Raw genomic sequence first — 21036 nt, forward strand, 5'->3', positions numbered from 1 at the left:
CCATTTTCTCTCTCTCCCTCTATCTGTCTTTCTCTCTGTGTCTGTCACTCTCAAATAAATAAATAAATAAATAAATAAATAAAAATGCCAAAAGTGGGCTGGAGAGATGGCTTAGCAGTTAAGTACTTGCCTGTGAAGTCTAAGGACCCCGGTTCGAGGCTCAATTCCCCAGAACCCAGGTTAGCCAGATGCACAAGGGGGCTTACATGCCTGGAGTTCGTTTGCAGTGGCTGGAAGCCTTGGCGTGCCCATTCTCTCTCTCTCTCTCTCTCTCTCTCTCTCTCTCTCACTCTCTCTCTCCCTCTTTCTCTCTCTGTCTGTCACTCTCAAATAAATAAATAAAAATAAACAAAAAAAATTAAAATGCCAAAAGTTCAAGACAAGTGCAAGGGAAAAGTGTCCATTCAAGATGAAGCAAAGCTCTAAATGTAAGGCTGTAGAGTAGCTTTTCCTGAGTGTTTCTGTTCATTCCAGACAGCAAGGACAACACCACGAAGATAGAGCTTGGTGAAGCAACAGGAGGAAGGACGAGAGTTACTTGCAAGAGTGGACAGCCATGTGCAGCTAACAACCAGATTTTCCTTTTGAGCAGCTGTTAACTGTTTATATACATCTCTGGGGAGAGAAGAGGTCTCAACAACCTGTAAGTCTTTCTGCCTTCTATGTGGCAAAGGTTTGTGGGCCCAATCTTGTGAGGGCCTCACGGCCCTGAGCACAGCTGTTCACTCTGATTCAAGGGGGGTAGGGCAATGATGGAGTTAAATCCAGAAGAAACAGCCACACATCAAAGACTGATATCCTGAAATTTCCATAAGAGAGCAGAGGAGAAACATTTCAAGACATTGATACAATGCAATGATTTTCTGGATAGGCTTCCTGTGTGTGTGTGTGGGGGGGGAATTAAAACCCTTCATTTTCTTGGTTATTTATTCCAAGGTACTTTATTTACTTATTTATTTATTTTGATGCAATTGTGAATGGGAGTGATTCTCTGATTTCAACCTCTGTGTGTTTGTTGTTAGCATATAGCAAGGCTACTGATTTCTGTGTCTGTGTGAATAGGAAAAAACTCAGTAGCAGAGGCCAGTAAGCTAGAAAGGAGATATAAAGGAAACTGAAAGGGAGGGAGGGGGCACTTAATAGGATGGTATTGTATATATGTAAGTTGAAGAACAGATTAATGGGGGTGAAAAGGCCTAAGTGAGTCAGGGGAAGAGATTACGTAAAGGCAAGGTAGAAGGAGGGCTAATCAAAATCTAAGAGGATATAAATAAATTATATGGAGACCTACATTTTTGGACAATGGAATACACAGGAGCCATAGATTGTTACTAGAAATTTTTCAATGCCAGGGATGGGATACCTTCCAGTGAGTTGTTGGTCAGCATGGTCCCTGGTGCCCCCAAAACATTATAGGCCAGTGTGGAGGACCTTGGTTTCCCACCAGGAATAGGTGGTAAGACCGTTGCTGAAGACTCCACATAGTTGGGCAGCAAGGCCACTGAGAAATCCTGCAGAAGCTGAGCTGAAAACCTCTTCTATGTAGACAAACTGACAGAAAGCCATGCTGCATGCAGTTCAATGGGAGAGAGAGAAATCACCAGTGAAGATACTCAACAGTGGACACTGCAAGCCTTATATGTGGTCTGCCAGGCCAAATGAGCCAATGGGTACAATAGTGGCATGTCTGTTATGGGGGAAACCAACTGCCATCTAATTTTACTGGAGGCCCGCTCCATGGGAAGGAATACATCCCTGATAATGAAAACCTACAACAGGGGTCATCATGAGCCCTAGGGGTGTAACATCTTTTGCTGTCTGGCTAAATGTATATACTATGTTTATCAAACTGCCCAGTAAGCATTTCTTTTAATGTTCATACCCATATATGAATGCTACTCTCACTTTTGGTAGAGAACTTGTACCAAAATGGCAGCAACCTTGGGATGACTCAGAAGGCATCGTGGTGCTGGGAAGCAGTGACAGGAGTGCTCAGCCCTGCAATATCTCTATCATTACCTCCAAGGCTCAGGGTCCACTGTGGAAGAGGTGGCAGAAAGAATGTAAGAGCCAAAGGAAGGTTAGGACTCCTTATAATGTGTTCCTCCAGACACAAAATAGCCTGGATATCCATGACCTCACAGTGCTTAACTACTTACACAAGACCATCATGATACGAGGAAAAAATCATGTCACCAAAATAAAAGAGAGACTGATTGAGGGGAGGGAATCTGATGGAGAATGGAGTTTCAAAGGGGAAAGTGGGGGGGGGGAGGGGATTACCATGGGATATTGTTTACAATATGGAAGTTGTCAATTAAGAAATCAAAAAAGTAAATAAAAAGTAAATGTGGGAGCTGGGGAGATGTCTCAGTGGATTATGCACTTGCTGTATAAGCATGAGGGACACAGTTGGGTCCCCAGCGTCCACTTCACCCTTGGTGTGTTTGGCAGGGGTGGTAAATGGGACAGAAGAGAACTCTTGGCGCTTGCTGGTCAGCCCGTCCGACTGAGAACGCAGCTCCTGGCACAGTGGGTGTCTCCAGGAAACAAGGTGGAACAGCAATAGATGAGAACACCCCATGTTTGTCTCTGGCCTCCACACACATGTGCAAGGGGCATGTACATCTTCACATGATTATGCATACACACCACACCATGAACACTATCCTATCCACAGAGGCCAAAAAAAAAAAAATAGAAGACATAATCAAGTGCTGTTTACATCCAGGCGCAGTGGCTCATGCTTATAACCCCAGTACTCAGGAGGCTGAGCTGGGAAAATCATTTTGAGTTAAAATCAGCCTGGGCTATAGAACGAATTTCAGGTCAACATGAGCTGGTAGAAGACCCTTCTTGGAAACACACACACACACACACACACACACACACACACCCCACCCCACCACACACATGCAAATGTTTGTTTACAGAAAGCTAAGATTGAACTGTCTGTGACTTTGGATTCCAAACATTGGCTCCAAAGCAGGAGCTCACTGAACAAGACGTGTAGCTTGTGGCCTTTGTCACTGGAGAGAGTGCTTGGTAGCAACCTACAGGGAGGAGGAGGGTAGAAAGTCACAAGAAGACATTGGAAAGGGAGACATATGGTCTTCTCTCTCTGCTGCTCAGATAAGGGTTTATAGAACATGTTGTTCTGTGACCTCCTGCCTGTGCCAGGCATAAGCTCATGACTGCATTTGGATCACAACCCACTGGCTTGAGTTCAGTTGCTCTGTCTCCTCAGGCGTGCAGGATGAAGGCAAACTTGGGCCAGACACAGCAACATGAAGTCTGCGTGTACTACAGCTCTTGCAAGCAGGAAAGTCTTTTCTCTAATCCAAATCTTAGTCTTTGAAGCAGCCGTTAGCTCCACGTTTGAGTAATGTGTAAAAGAGTGCTGGCAATGGCTTAGAAGCATTGGCTTTTAGGAGTTTTACTTCTTGCATTTGGAAATACCCATCCTGCACCAGTTTCTGTTACCCTCTGGTATTGTCAGGTAGGAGGTTTGATTGAATCATTCTCGTTTCCTTGAACTTGTTTTATTCTCACCAGGAACAAGCCAATAAAATCAATATCTACATGTATTTCACAAAAAGCAAGTTTGTTGTCATGAAATTTGTAAGCTTTTGTGTGGCTCATTCAATCCTGGTCTGATGAACATCCCCTGTGAGTGAATGAAATGACAAAATCATCTCAAAATACTTCTTCAGATGAACCTTGGCTGCATCTATCCAGTCATATAGATTCATAGCTAATCAGTAAAGAAATTAAGTGTCATGGGGACAATGGAATATTTTTTCTAGCTTCCATAGATGCCTGGATGGGGTAGACATGCTAAAACCAGGAGTGGAATGCCTGCCCTGTGATCAACATGCCATTTACTACAAAGAATAGAGCGAGATCTAGTTCTCAAGTTTCTGCTGTCTGGCCTGGACTGCCAGTCCACACATTCTACCTGGCTTCCCATCGCTCTTTCAGAGTTAGCTTTTCAAAGCCTTGGTCTCATTGAAATATTTCAGCTGCCTTCTCTTCAGTACTGATTGGATGATACCCTCAACTTTTGCCAATCCTCGAGACAATCCTTTTCCTCATGAATTTCCCATCAAGCTTAGGGTTCCATTTATTTCATTTCATTCAACCACATCCTTCAAGACTCAGGTTGTGGCGGTTGGACAATATGTCCCTAATAGACTCAGGTGTTTTATTAAAGCTTATAATGACATCCACATAGCTGGAGGAGGTGTCAGTGGGGAATGGATCAGATTCTGCGGTCCAGTCCTAAGGTGCGTTTGGGCACAGATCAGATTTCCAGGCCAAAGTTGCGCAGAGAGGTTTGACCTGTGCCTGGGCCGCAGTTGCTTTGCTGCCAGCTTTGTGTTTGCTGATTTTGGCTTTAGGGACTCTTTGGTTGTCTCTCTCTGCTTGGATGTATGGAACCAGATTATTCTGCTATTGACAGAATCCCCCCCTGCTCCCCAGATCTGTAAGGTTGAAATAAGTCCCTTCCTCCCCTCAACTGTGCTTGGTTTGGATGTTCATTCCAGCAACATGGAGCTGACCACAACTCAGGTTAAATGCCTCTTCCTCCTCGGAGCACCTCTGCATTCCAGATCTCTCCCCATCAGTTCCTCCCCTTCGCATGCTCTGCAATGTCACCATTCCTTAAAGTTCCATGGGCTAGGAGGCTACATCTGTTCTTTCTCCTCTTGGTGTGGTCAAAGCTGAAAATTCCCTTGCTCAAACTGAAAATGTCTTCCTTCGATGTCCTAAGGATTTTCCAACAACACTTTGTAAAAAGTCTGTTTGATTTCTTGACATGTGAAATCATTGTCTTGTCACGTTTCCTGGCAACCAAAATATTTCCATCTCATCATCAGTCAGTTTCTTGTGTTTTTGTCTTTGTTGGTTACATTTGTTCAGTGATACATGTTATCCAGCTATTCTTAAAACGTTTTGTGGGATTCTCTTTTCCTAACTGGAAAAGTCCTAAAAATAAATATTAAAAGATTTGGCTACTATAAATCACACATATGGTTGAACAGTTTGTCATTGTTACTGTTTCTTGTCATGTAGCACATAAGACTTAGGTTTTGGATTCTTCTTCAAAAGATCACAAGTGCCTTGAGGTCGAGGGTTATATTTCCTTCTTTATTCCTCTCTGGTATCTTGCATAATGCCATCCTATGACCACAGCAAAACCTTGTTAAATATTTGGTTGAGGTACTAATTTCTGAAAGGGAAAGTCATGTTAATGTTTCTTTTCCTAAAATGTGCTACTATTTCAAACTGTAGCAGAGTTTCCAAAATTATGATTAAGATATCTCTATGAAGATGTTTTTCTTTCAGTGAAATCACAGCAAAAGTAACATGTTTTTAATGTCAGTCATTAAAATATCATTTGTTGGTAGTTATCCCCTCTCAAGTTAATAATCCTTAGCAAATAAGCCATCCTACAGAAAACACAAACACTGCCTTCAGTGTAGAAATGTAAATAGCTATAATTCGTTTTTTTCTTCATTTTTCAGATATACAACCATCTGCTTTCTTCCTTAGCCCTGGAGGAGTATTTTTTCAGTCTTTTCCCTGTGATTCATTCTCTATCTCATTTTTGCCCTGGAGATATTCCTGTACTTATTATTAGTGGACTAGAATGAAGTAACTGGGACAGTTCATAAAGGAATTTTATGTTCCATAGAATTCTGATCAAAGTTATTAGAATCAAATTCTTCTACATCAAGGTTCAATGCTGTAGCTATGGATTGTGGGATTGTACTTGCTCTCTTACACTTTCTTGCCAGAATTACAAGATTACATTGGTATCTAAGGACAGCTTTGGTTGTCTTAATTCTTTTAGGTGGCATGAACTCAAAGTCTCCAGGTCATGCGCTGTACTTCTTTCATTCCACAACACTTCTGCTCTGCTTTATGTAACATGAAGTGGGAAGTAGCAGAGGACAGCTGGTGTAGGCTTCCTCTCCACAAATCCCTCATACTACACATATTTTATTCATGGCTTAAGAATTCACCCCCATCTTAGATTCAGGAAACATAAAAAAAAAAAAAGATTCAAGTAGATCAGAATGAGGTGTGGAGGCAACTATGAAATTATGATGGGGAGATGGTCTACAGGCAGACTGCCATCTGGCTGTCAGGGATGACTATTCACATTGTCAGTGCCAAACCATATCCCCCTTCTCTGAGAGCCTCAAATGCCCACCCATGCTGTCAAGGCAGAGCAGTTTAGACAGACCAGCACCTCAATGATTCCAGAGAAATAGGGAAACCTGTTTTCTTTAGTGGAAGGGACCATTCAAATGCTTTTCTTTGGCCTTCCAGAGATATCTGTGATTTTACAAATTTACATAAAGTCCTGATTAATGTGCAATACCTCTACATATTCATGGGTACAGTGTGATATTTCAACACATGCCTACAGAATTCACGGACATAAATCAGGGTAATTAGCAATTCTCTGTCATTTCTTTATGTATGGAGATTTTAAGTTCCCTACTTTTAAATCCTCAGTGTGCGCGCGCATGCGCGCGCGCACACACACACACACACACACACACACACACACACACGGTTATTGTAGCCTGTCTCTACCCCACGGTGCACATCCCTACTTTCTGTGCTTCAGTGCCCATTATCCAACTGTCCTTTCTCTTTCTCCCCCTCACCTTCACCAGCAAACAACGGCATATTATTCAGCAATGACAAAAAAAAAAAAAAAAAAAAAAAACAACCCTGTCATTTGAAGCAAAATAGTTGGAACTGGAGGACATTATATTGGGCATAATAAAGCAGACACAGAAAGGCAGGCGCTACATATTCCACACATTTATCATATGTGGGAGATTTAACAATGATATGCAGACTCGTGACCTGTGACATGAATAATGACCAGTATAGCAGTCTGTCACTTGAGGAAAGAAACCAAGCATTGTGCTAGATGCTAGATTCTGCATTGGGGTGGAGGGGATCTTTTAAGCAAGGGAGTTAAGGGTACTTGTGATGGTGAGATGACATTTAACCTGAATGAAGGACTGAATCACATAAAAAGTTTGGGAAAAGATATTTGTACAGAAGCATTGTGTTTAAAGCAAAGAAACTGAGGTTTACGTAGCTCACTAAGCACAAAGTGGTAAGAAAAACCCCCAAACAATCAGAAGCTGGATTCTCAAAACCCTTGTGGGTCATAGCAAGAAAACTGGATTTTCCCCCGAAGATGAGGCAGCCACTGAGTGCTTTAAAATAAAGGCTTAAAATACAAAAGAATGAAGGATACTATAAAAGTAACTCTATGACAAAAAGCAAACAACTTTGTAGATAGCTTAAAGAAAGTAAAGAAACACCTCCCATAGAAGAAAAAAGTCAATAAACATACTTATTTTTAAAAATATCTTTAATTTATTTTATTTATGGGAGAGAGAGAGAGGCAGATAGAGAGAATGGGCACAACAGGGCCTTCAGCTGCTGTAAATGGACTCCAGTTGCATGTTCCACTCTGGGCATCTGGCTCACATGGGTCCTGGGGAATTGAACCTGGGTCCTTTAGATTTGCAGGCAAGTGCCTTAACCACTAAGCAATCCCTCTAGCCCAATAAACATAATCCTTATAGTAATTATAGACCTGGCACATCACAGATGTACCAATGAACATGAGTGAGCTTAGCGCACCTACTGAAAGGCAAACATTTTTATATTGACTCATTAATTAAAATTCAACTTTGCATTGTATATAAGAGATATCTATAACTTGAGGATTTACATCTTTTTTTTTTTTTAACTTGTGCTGGAGATGGAACCTACCCAATAGGCAGGCACTCTGAAACTGAGCTATATCCATCGTCCCCAGCCCTCAATGTGTTGATTCAAAAGATGCAAAAATATGTGCATGTCTATTATCTGTCTGTCTGTATGTATGTATGTAGTTTGTCATACAAATGAAAAATGAGTTTAAATCTTACTGAGAATAATAGAATTCAAACCAAAAGTATAAAATGAAGCAAAAACATTTTGTAATGTTACAAACCATATTTCACAATGAACACATAACAAAGACTAATAGAATTCACATACATAGATAATGTTTGGTAAGTGAATATATTGGGAAAAAATAGAAAAAATAAATTATCTAGGAATAGACATAATAAAAATAGCACAAAATCTGTATGAAAAAAATGACTGACATTTCTGAAAGGTACTAAACTAGACTTGAACACATGGAAAGATAACTTTTGATTCAATCAGGGCATTCCCACAGGATCAAGATCTCACATTTCACTAGTTATGGGTTTACTTAAATCCCAACAAAAACAAAATTTGTTGTCAAATTATACATGTTGAGACTTTTCATATGGATAACTATGAACTGATGTAGAATAATTCTCTGGGATATAGTATTGAATATAAAAGAGCTTATGTGCTACTTTATGAAAAGGAAAGGGAAATAAGAAAAAATATATAATAATAATTATTATCTTATTATATGTGCATTATATGTGTATATGTAATACATATATGTAATATATATATATATATGTGTGTGTGTGTGTGTGTGTGTGTGTGTGTGTGTGTGTGTGTTATATGCATATATCCTTAAAGAAAGGAGTATAAAATAAAGCAGTGAAATGATGTTAGCTCACTCCATGGAGTAGGATCAATGAAGTAAAAATATTGGATGCCATGACACTTTTCTGGTATAGCTTTTATAGACTTTTGGCCTTTGGAAGTGTGTCAATATTCTGAATATTCTAACCAACAAGGAATGAGGAAACTTTAAACTAAAAGCAAATCAAAAACATAGGAAGATAGCTATAGTTCAAATCAGTAGTGGCTACATAAAATGGGAGGAAAGTGCTGGGGAGATAGCTCAGCAGATAAAAGGACTTGCTGATGGCCTGGGCTTGATCCCCAGTACCCATGTAAAGCCAGATACATGAAGTGGTATATGTGTCTGGAATTTATTTGCAGTGACAAGAGTCTCTGAAGCATGCATGCATACATGCACACATACACAGTCTGTCTCTCTCTTTCTCAAATAAATACATAAAAATATTAAAAGAGAGGGAAAGGAAGACTAATTCTATGAATTAATGACTAGAATATTTAACTATACGCTTTCAGTCTCATGCAGAATTTCAACATTTATCAAAACAGACAATGGACATGCCATGAGGCAAATCTCACCAATGTAAAGAACTGAAGTCATAGACTGTGTGTTCTTAAGGCAGAAATAGTAACAGCTACCTGGAAACTATGTGTTGCAAAATTTTAAAATTAATCAATATACTTCCAAACAACTAAAAAAGTATTTAAAATGAGATAATGATCAAAGCATAGTGTATCAAATTGTATGGAATGTAAATAAAGTTAGGATTAAGAGGAATATTATGGCATTCACGATATACATGAGAAAGAAGAAATACTAAAATTCAGTTTCTAAGCATCTTTCTTAAGAAGATAATGGATAAATAGGGAACTGAACCTGGGTCCTTAGGCATTGTGAGAAAATATAAGCACTGAAAGCTACAAATTTCCTTCTTGGCAAAACAAACTCGAAATTAGTAGACAGACAGAAATAATAAATTCCAGGGAAGATCTAAATGAAGAGGAGACTAAAAGAGCACTACAAAGAATCAATAAAAGAATTGGTTCTTCGAAAAGAAATAAATCCTTTCTAAAACTATCCAAAAGAGGGCTGGAGAGATTGCTTAGTGGTTAAGTTGCTTGCATGCAAAGCCTAAGAACCCATGTTCAATTCCCCAGTACCCATGTAAGACAGATGCACAAGGTGGCATGTGCATCTGGAGTTTGTTTGCAGTGGCTGGAGGTCTTGGTGTGCCCATTCTCTTTCTGTTTCTGCTTTGCAATAAACAAACAAAAGAAATAAATGAATAAATAAATGGCCCCAAAATAAATAAATATCAAAATTAATACAATTAGAGATGAAAAGGAAGACATGACTGACATTAATGAAATTCAGAGGATCACTAGGGAATATTTGAAAACTTGTATTCTCATGAACTGGAAAGTCTAGAACAAAATCACTCATTCCTTGATGCAAATGACCTACCAAAATTAAACCACGACTAAAAACACCAAACAAATACAGTAGGACAAAATTGGACCATTCATAAGGAGTCTGCCAGCAAAGAAAAGCCCAGGACCAGTAAGAGTCATTAATGGAATCTAGCAGTCCTTGAAAGAGAAATAAAGCTGCTCCCTATAATATAAATATCAGGACTGTTGTGAAAATCTATGACGCCAGGACTCCCAGATCTCCAAACTAAACAAGTTCACAACCAGAAAGGCAAACTTTAGATCAATTCTCTTTCTGATTAATACAGACACAAAGGATCTCAGTAAAATACTTGCAAACTTTATTCAACAACGGTTTTTAAAAGATCATACATTGTGGGCATGTTAGTTTCATTACACAGATGGAAGGATGTGCAAAACGATAAAAGTAATATAGTCCATAAGCAGATTTAGGGACAAAAATCATATCATCAACACAATGGGCACAGAAAAAGCCTGGGGCAAAGCTGGACATTCTTTCAGAATAAAGGCTGAAGAGAAACAAGGAGGAGAAGGGATGTATTTCAGTGTCATAAAGCATATATAGGACAAACCTATAGCCAACATGATCTTGCATGGGGAAACATTGAAAACAATTTCTCTAAAAATAAAAAAAAAAATCTGTCTCCTCTTTCCACAGTTCTTCACCAGAGGACTATATTCTGAGCTAGAGTAATAGGACAAGAGAAAAAAAAAATAGCAATGGGAAAGAAAAAAATGAAATCTCCATTTGAAGCTGACCAGTTCCTGTACTTAACTCCCAAAGCCTCTAATTCCAAAATTTGGGAGACAGAGGTAGGAGGATTGCTGTGAGTTTGAAGCCAGCCAAGACTACATACTACACAGTGAATTCCAAATTAGCCTGGGCTAGAGTGAGACCCTATCTAAAAAAAAAAAAAAAAAAAGCTGGGTATGGTGGTGCACTCCTTTAATCCTAGAACATCTTAGGGAGAGATAAGAGGATCACTGCGAGTTCAAGGCCACCCTGAGACTACATAGTGAATTCCAGGTCAGTGTGGGCTAGAGACCCTATCTCATAAAACCAAACAACAACATCAAAAACCTTCAAAGACTGAACAAGGAAAAGTTTAGACCTCTTAAAGACTTTCAGCTAAGTAGCAGGATTCAAAAATCAGCATATAAATATCCATAGCTTTTCTATATACTGAAAGTGAACGTGCTGGGAAAGAAATCAGGAAAACAATCTCATTTATAATAATTTCAAATAAAACCTATGGGAGGCTGAGTGTGTGGCTCACGTCTTTAACTGCAACACTGAGATAGGGGGATTGGTGTCTAGCATATAAAAAGAACTAGAAAACGTAAACACCAAAAGAGCAGATATTCCTATCAGTCAGAGGCAAGCAAATTGAACACACAGCTCTGAGAACAAATACAAGGAAATAAATATATGAAAGATAGCTTGGCTTCCAGGGCAATACAAATTAACGCCCCACTGAGACTGCATCTCATCCCGTCCCATGTCTATAATAAGGTGCTTCAAATAAACGTAATGATCCCATACTGGCAAAGTTCCTGGAACAGCCTGTGGCAGGAAGTAAGTGTTTAGTGACTATTAGCTGTTCTGGTTACTTCCAATATCATCTCTTTAATTCTTCAAACCATCTTTGAAGCAGGGACATTCCATTCTGCTTATTGATGAGGGGACAGGATCACAATGGGGTAGGGATTTGAAACCTGGTCTCACACAGTTATTTTCAAACAAATGCCTGCTTCCTCAAGTGGTCTAGCATCACTGGGGTGTTTCATCAGAGTTGTCAAAATCTGGGGGATCCAGACCCTGAATTTCTTTAGTGATCAATCATATGAAGGTTGGCTAAGAATGGATATTTTCAACAGCTGTTTTTCTTCCTTTTAGGTCTCTAGATTAACATGAATATTGCACATTCTAAATAAGCTGATGAAAATAACCTTGTAGCAACTACTTAGGCTGCTTTGGCCTCCAAAGGACCTCAACCCTAGCCACCTTCTACCCTGGGATGCTGAGAGGGACTGTTCCACATCCCCCTGCAAGCCAGTACTTGCTCTGTTCAGCTGGGTTAGTGTTTGTCACAAGGGTAAGGAAATGCCATGTTCTCCTTTCTCCTTAAACAGAATAAGTAGTCAAGAATTTCCCTTGAGAAGCAACATGGTCTGATTGTATTTTTCAGATTTTTCTATTATTCTATCAGGTTCACTTGACAGGAATACGCAAGCTGCCTTTCAAATGCTGTAAGTGAACGAACCAGCAACGCGGAAGGGAAACTGCAGGTTATGAAGTAGGAACAAGTCTCTCTGAATATATTTACAGCAACTCATGGAAACCATTGTCCTCAGAAAGCTCTGTGACAATCTATTTTCTAGTCTCAGGATTGCTTTAAGTTTGACAGGTGATGATACAACACAGTGAAATTACCTTTGAGCTCTGAAATGTACATCAGCTCCCACATTCCTCATGCCTTGATTTTTATTTTTCCAACATAGCCATCTATTTTCAATATCATTCTCCAGGCACATCAGGAGACTAAAGCTGTTTATCCCAAAGCTATCCTTATATAAATATAGGCAATACAGGAGTCACTGCATGACCGTATGCACATACAACATGTGCATAGCAACACATAGTGATGAAAAGTTAGAAGGGGCCTTTAAGATCATTAGATTTCCTTCACTGCAATCTTATACATGAATAATCTGAAGCTCAGAAATGCTATTCCCAAGGTCACTGGCTTTAAAATGAAGCTTGACGGAATGAGCATAGAGCCAGTGCCTAACTGTGGCAGGCATGGTCCGCGTCTTCTATTGTTTGGTCCTCGTTTTATTTCTGTGACATCAACATCATCCTCCCTCAAAGGATGAGGAAACTGGAGCTAAGAAAATAGCATAGATAATAAGGGTCAGAAGCATAACTGCAGTCCATTGTAACCAGGTTTTCTTGAGTATATCACTGTTTCTCCAAATGCACATAACACCCAGAGTATTGGCCCAGCAGGCAACCCACATGCCAATTGTATTACTAACTTTGACTGTCCCTTTAAGATGATTAATGTAAACATTTACCAACAAGAAACTTCTGAAGAGCCGGGCGTGGTGGCGCACGCCTTTAATCCCAGCACTCGGGAGGCAGAGGTAGGAGGATTGCCATGAGTTCAAGGTCACCCTGAGATGACAGAGTTAATTCCAGGTCAGCCTGGACCAGAGTGAGACCCTACCTCGAAAAACCAAAAAAAAAAAAGAAAAAAAAAAAAAGAAACTTCTGAAAATCACAAAAGCAAAATATGTGTGTGTGTGTGTGTGTGTGTGTGTGTGTGTGTGTGTGTGTACTCACTAGATAGATATATAAACAGACCCCACTGTGCATCTAGGATGCTGAATTCACATCTTCCTCTCTGTTGTAGAAGGGAGGTTAGCAAGTGACTCAAGAGCTACCAGACAGTCGTACAGCCAATGGAGGCTCCAGGAATAAAACAGAACCAATAGGATGTCTTTCACCACCGGAGTCCACTAGCTGATGATGCAATCAAGGGTCACCTAATCAACTTTATCCTACCTAAGATCATTTCGTGTCCTGGTACCTGCCCTCACTTTGAGACACAACTCTAAGGCAGCTGGGCAGATGCTACAGGCTGTGGTCCTGTCCCTCAGTGACCATCAGACTCACCCGGAGCAGAAAAAAAAAAAAAAAAAAAAAACTAATCCTGAGTTTTAGACTCAGAGCATCTGAATCTGACATGGTAGTAAGTTATTAACAAGTTCTTGAATTGTTCTGCTGCAGTTGGCCCGGCAACCACAGTTTGAGAATCACTGCTCTTAAAGTATGCGTGCAGAGGAGGAAGCTGACATTCCGGAAAGCAGAACATGAGTGTGAGAATTTCACCATCAATCTTGCTAATGGGGCGGGGGGGGGGGGGGGCAGGGTTTTCATTGAATTAGGCACTTGAAACAACATTAACATGAACTTTGCATTTTCACAGTGTTTCTTCAATCTATATGTGCAAGTGAATACTACAATTCACCAGCGCAGCCTGTAAACACACTGTCTTAGAGACAAAAACTATCTCCTGCCTTCCAAAGTTTACAGGGTGTTTGGAAGTTTTAACTATCATAGGACTCCCGGTATTACTGGCAATAACAATGTGTGGCTACTAAATGCCCAAGGCAGAAAATGAAGTCTCTCTTTCCTCTAGATGGTAAGATAATCTACTGTAACAGTTGATGTGTCATGACAGATAATGCCACTTGGTTCCAATTAATAATAATAATAATTATTATTATTATTATTGGCTTCTGGAGGGCATTTTTTCCCTCACCTTCTCCATACTCACTTCCTTCCTTTCCCCTCTCCATAAATTTGAGAGAGTGAATGATCTCCCCAAGGTCATATAATTGCTAAGAAATATGCCTAGGATTCACTTCTAAGTTAGACTTCAGTGCTCACGGTTTCCCTACTAAGCCACAGCTCCGCTATGGTTACTGCTCATTTGCTCCATCTTTTTCTCCAATGTTTTGAGACAAGGTCTCACTATGCAAGTCAGTCTATTCTCAAACTGTGGCTCTCTTGCCTTAGCTTCCTTAGTGCTGGGGTTTTAGCCATTACACTTTTGTCTACTCAATCTCTTAATAAAAAATACATAATTTGCAGAGAAAGACAAATGTGAAAGGGAAATGGCTCCACAAACATCAATAGTTTGGAAGTAATTTGCAAAACAAAGTCAGTGGAAAAGGAGAAATTAGTAAAAATTATCAAAGGTAGTTCTAGGTTCGTATCAGGAATAAGATAGTCTGGCTACAGTTTACTTTTAGGAGAGTGAGTAGAATGGACCTCAGAAAATCCAATGCTTAAGTGGAGAAAGAAATATTTGTTCCTTTTGGATGTGGGAGAAGCTGCATAGAGAAAGACCAGAAGAACTAGCCCTGCGTGGAGAATTGCAAGCCTCAGGTGCTTATGTTTTTCTCTATATCTGTGTTTCCCCAAGTGTAAAGCAGGCAGCTGGATTCAACTCCCTTCCCTTCCTCTAACCTACATTCCTTTGAGAATGGCAGTCTCCTTCAGATGGATTTATTCATGCCATATGCCTCAAAAGATAATGCTCTTCTTAGCATAAGGGGAATATGGTTTGATTGCAAACTCAGCATGTGGGCTTCAATCTTCTATGAAGGGCCTATTAATCCACCCAAATGTGCATTTACCCTGCTACTTTCTTCAGGATATACTTTGTAAAAACTTGAGGTGCGACAGTGAACCCTCCAAAGCAGAAATTCAGTTTCCATCTGTATGGACGTTTAGAACTGAAATATTTGATACATTTTTTAAAATAAAAAGCCATTGGTGGCAATGAAGTGACAAGCTCGGTTGGTGTTATTAAGACTAATTACAGTAACATGTAGAGAGAAAACAACATCTGTGGTTTGTCTGATTAATGGCTTAATGTAACAGTGCATGTGTTAATGGCTTAATGTTCCTCATACTTTTGGCTTCATTGGCAAGATGTGGAAAAAGAAGGGATGGTAAGAGAAGAAAGAACACGGGTCAGGTTGGCTATTGGAGGTCAAGCTCCTCACTCTGGCTATTGTGGTCAGAGCTTTGTAGCAAATTCAGAGAAACAAATTTCCCAGGAACATGCATTTCTGTAGGTTGAATTGCTAGCATTTTGAGGACATTTACTTTTAATTTACTTTTTACCTGGCAGTTGGAGATGGAGGTACCCCAGCCTTAACAGCATGCCAAAGTAGGACAGTGCTGGTTCTCAAGACCTGCCTAGTTGTACAAAGCTTAATGCTCTACAGTGAACTCACCTTTGCTAAAACAACAGGGCTCGCCTTTGAACTCAAGGTTCCTCCCTGTCATTTGGAATCCTAAGCAAGGTGCCAGCTTCAGCATTTATCCCCAGGAAATGGAAAGCCAGGTAGGGAGCTCATTTCTTTCCCCAGAGCTTTCGATTTCTTCTGCTTTGAGAACAAGGCGCTAACTGCATCTGACTGGATGAGAGCAAGACCCTGACTTATCATGAAATGTGTGCAGGCACATCCAGGCTGCAAGCTCTGTTGTATAGGGAAGTTGCATATTTCTTCAGCTTACCGTAATGAAATCAATTGGAGAAAAATACAACATTCTGATAAAAAAAGCATGTGGTTCTCACATTCAGCAAGTCAAATGAAATTCCAAACATGGTGCAAGGAGAAGTAGTTAAACCCTGGGCCCGATTCAGAATTTGGAACCATCGATGATAAGAGGCAATCATTTCCCCATTGTATCAGCAGAGCCAGGACATTTTCACTTACCCCAGCAAAGTCCTTGGCCTTCTTGAGCAGGCTCCATTAGAAGGTATGGAAAACAGTGCTTGAAAGTGGCACCGTTTCCGCTGTGGGGCTCGGCTGAATGATCTCTCATTTCTACGGCATTTTTCACGTCTCTGATGATGCCAAGACAAAGCCTTAAGCTAACGGTAACTTGAAAACTCAGAGAAGAGACATGGGAAGGACTAACTGTAACCAATGAAACAAAAGGCAAAAATAAGCTGCCTCACTAGGCCTGAAAGAGAAGAAGAATAGCAAGTCTGTGAGTGTGGGGCCCCGAACAGTACAGGCTGTGTTCTCGCCTTGGCTGCCCAGCGACGTAGTGACATCACTGTTAGATGGGGCTCTGGCATAATTTCTGCTTTCTATCAATCACCGAGCTGGCAGTATAGGGATTCATAAGCGGTTTTACTCTCTGCACATGATGCAAAAATGACTTTTTTTTTCCCATTTATGTTTGCAATGCTTGCAATTAAGTGTGAGGCAATGACAACCTTGTAGTTCTGATTTGGGATCTTGGAATATGATTCAATTGCTGGCTTTCAAGGGCTCTTCAGAAAGACTCTGCACTGACTTTTATATGCGTGAGGGTGATGGATTTGCTCTCAAAGTGTATGACCTCTCATCCTGCAGCAGTCATAGTTCTCTCTGATTACCATTTGATTATACAGAATAAGAAAAGTGGGGCCAATATATCATCCTTACAGCCTATGTAAATGTTTCAAACATACAAAAACCTCAGGATTATTGATGGGCTTATTGATAGCTTTAGTTCGTGTATAATCCTTTCCCTGAATTGCTTGTAACTCACTTAATTGGAGTAAATGTCAGAGACCAGTTGTTATGCTGATGGATAGTTATTGGCAGACTCATAAAAAATAGACAATGTGGAAGAAGCAGCAAGCCTATCATTAGGGTAAATAAACGGGGTCGTCATAAAGCTTGGGAATGTAAAGAGGCAGGAAGAAACAGACATTGCAGCAAAATGCATGAAAATCTTAAATACTTACTTTACATCTTGATTGTATTGTAGTGTAATTGTGATATATATATATATATATATATATATATATATATATATATATGTATATATATACACACATATACATATTCTACATATAAACATATATCATACTGTTGTAGTCAGGTTTGCATTGCTGGAAATCACTCAAACAAGAGCAGCTTTTTGGGACAAAAAGGAATTATTTTGGCTTACAGACTCAAGGGGAAGCTCCAAGATGGCAGGGAAAATGACGGCATGAGCAGAGGGTAGATATCACTCTGGCCCACCTAAGGTGGACAATAGGAACAGGAGAGTGTGCCAAACACTGGCATGGGGAAACTGGCTATAACAATCATAAGCCTGCCCCCAACAATACATGGAGGCTTTAATTTCCAATTGCCATCAGCTGGGGAACCTAGCATCCAGAACACCTAAGTTTATGGAGGACACTTAAATCAAACTACCACACATACCCATACCATACCATTCCATTATCCATACACATACATATACAAATATATATATATATATATATATATATATATATATATATATATATATATATATATATATACACACACACACAAATATATATATACACAAATATATATATTTCCTCCACCTCTCTCTCAATATGTGAATGTTCAGACTATAAATAATAAACATGTACCTTGGAAAATTTTCAGAGGACAGAAACACCCATGCCATCTGTAGCAGACACTTCAGGTTCACTGAGATGAACTTTCAGACCAGGCACAGTTATGGAGGAAGGGATATTTATTGAAGCTTACAGGTCTAGGGGAAGTTCCATAAATGGCAGAAGAAGCTGGCCTGCCTTCACAGGACCAAGCAGAGAGAGAGAAGCACAAGCCAAAAAGCCAAAAGCCATAGCACACTTCAGGAACTCCTGCTAGGCACACTTTGCATATCTTTAGATTGAAATCTGAAATCCACCACCACACCTAAAGATCCACCCAGTGACACTGCCTCCAACCAGGTGGCTGCAGATACAAACTACAAACAATAAAGAAGTGAATATATTGGAGGCCATCTATTCAAACTACCACACCATCTAAATTCTTAACAACATCTACCAAAGTAGAGATCCAGAGGCTTCGAAGAGCTCATCACTGAAGTAGACTTAAAACTCACCCACCATGGCTCAGGGAATTTTGCAGAAGAGTGGGTGGAAAGATTGTAAGAGCCACAGGTCGAGACATGATGCCCAGAGGCGTTCCCTCCCCACAAAAATAACTGACTGCTGTTCCCACAATGCATAAACCACAGCCTCATGGGGAATACCTGCAACCCACTCAGGAGCATCCCCAGTGGAATGGTGGCAGGGACGAGGGAAAAGAGGGTACCAACACATGATGTATCCATATGAAACATCTTGTTAATAATAATAATAATCAGCATAGGAAAAAAGATATGAGCTAGGATGTTTTAAGAGCATAAAGTTTCCCTAACCACAGGGAAGGTCTCAAATGGTCTGAAACCTGGCATCTTATAGTTCTCCATATGCTAAAAAGAAGTGCTTTCAAGCTTCTCTTCCTTTTCTTCCCCTTCCCAGTGGTTGCCTGGCACAAATGTGACCTGTAATCACAGATTCAGTCAAATTGCTGAATGGTCCCAGCATGAGGTAATTTGAGGTCAGATTATGCTGTTTTCTTGCACCATAGGTAAGATGCTGAGACTCAGAGAAGTGACTATGACCTCTCAAAGGCACACAGGGAGATGCTTGCAAACAGGGTATGGCACACCACACTTCCTAACTTCCCAAAACAGTGTCCTTTCCTTGTCTGCCTTCTGAGGAAATGGAGACACACATAATTTTGGGACAAGCATACCTAGTGCATCTCCTGTACTGTTGTGACAACCAGTGGGTGTGAAATCTTCCAGGTAGAGGTCCCTTTGACAAACTGCCTGGGCGTTATAAATACTAGTAGGCATGTGGAAATTTATTTGTACTCTGAAGTTGGAGCTAAATGCTACTGCATGTCTAATTAGCACCTTAATAACAAAGAGCAGCTATGAAGTGGTATATCCAAGTTTTGTTAGAGTGGCCAATTTTCTTTTGTTTAGTGCTTGGAATTCCCTGATCAATCATGTGAAAAGATGACATTTCACAGGGCTTTATTGATGATTCCTATTCTCAGTCAACAACTTCTATACTTAAGGAAGTTTAACGTTTTGTATGTATTTGCATTTCTCAGTGACTACATCATGTATACATTCATGACTGTTAGTGATATAAGCCTTTATACTATCAATATCCAATGTAACAGTTATTGAGAAAGACTTACTCTTTCTTACCCCTTACTCTTATCACCCCTTATCCTATAACCATGAACTTTTTCAATTTAAGATAAATTATTTTCTATACACTGTGTATTTTTACTGGTAATACTTGTTATAACTATGATTGAGCACTTTGTGCTAGGAACCTTGTTAATTTAATTTAACTATACTAAAAGACTGGCATAATTATTATCATTTTATAGGGGAGAAAATAAAGGCAAAGAAATGACATCACTTAGTATGTGTTTCTACATAGGTGGGAAACAGCACTGTTAAATAACTCTTCACATTTAAAGAACATTTGTTTTATTTCCATATGGATAAAGCTGCCTATAAATAAACAAAAGCTATACAATGGTCCATTTTATTTTTTAAATATTTTATTTATTTATTAGGGAGGGAGGGAGGGAGAGAGAGAGAGAGAGAGAGAGAGAGAGAGAGAGGCAGATAGAGACAATAGGCATGTCAGTGTCTTTAGCTCCTGCAAAGAACTCCAGATGAATGCACCACCATATGCATCTGGCTTATGTGGATACTGGGAATTGAATCTGGGCCCTTAGGCTTCAAAGACAAGTACCTTAACCTCTATGCTATCTCTTCAGCCCTGATACCCATTTGAAATGAACTATCTGATATATGAAAATTCTATTTTAATAAAGCTGCTATTTAAAAAATGAAGTTGCTAGGGGCTGGAGAGATTGCTTAGTGATTAAGAAGGAACTTACCTGCGAAGCCTAAGGACCCAGGTTTGATTTCCCAGTATCCACATAAGCCAGATGCATCTGGAGTTCTTTGCAGTGGCTAAAGGCCCTGGTACACCTATTCTCTCCCTCCCTCTCTCTCTCTTAAGTAAATAAAGAAATGAGTAGAGAGAGAACAAAAGAATATTAATTGGCACCCCAGACGAGCTCCAGATGCATGTGCCACTTTGTACATCTGGCTTTATGGGGGCACTGGGGAATCAAACTCAGGTTGTTTGGCTTTGCAGGCAAGTACCTTAACTGCTGAGCCATCTCTCCAGCCAGGATACTAATTCTTAAAAAACAAATAAACAAAAAAATCCCCCAAAACTTTTAAAGTGAAGTGCTGTAAACATTTGTATATAGGTTTTATGTGATTATAAGTGTTCATTTTGTATCATGATGCTTCATTTTAGTTTGAATTTTCATTTTCCTGTCGTATTGACCTTTCTTTAATGTGTTTCTTTTTTTGACAGAAAGAGAGAGAGAGAGAGAGAGAGAGAATAAATATGGGTGCACCAGGGCCTCTAGCTATTGTAAATAAACTCCAGATGCATGCATCATTTTGTGTGCCTGGCTTTACGTGGGTACTAGGGAACCAAACCTAGG

General features: G+C 39.9%; 1 protein-coding gene across 1 annotated transcript in view; it reads right to left on the bottom strand.

Moving 5' to 3' along the window:
* The window catches only part of Atp10b (ATPase phospholipid transporting 10B (putative)), a 227472-nt gene extending 210869 nt beyond the window's left edge, over positions 1-16603 (bottom strand). The window contains exon 1 of the mRNA XM_004661052.2: positions 16369-16603. The gene's annotated coding sequence lies outside the window, so the exon portion shown is untranslated. The remainder of the gene's footprint in view (positions 1-16368) is intronic.
* Positions 16604-21036: the final 4433 nt, after the last annotated feature.

Source organism: Jaculus jaculus, chromosome 6 (genome assembly GCF_020740685.1).
Source record: "Jaculus jaculus isolate mJacJac1 chromosome 6, mJacJac1.mat.Y.cur, whole genome shotgun sequence".
Taxonomy (NCBI): Eukaryota; Metazoa; Chordata; class Mammalia; order Rodentia; family Dipodidae; genus Jaculus; species Jaculus jaculus.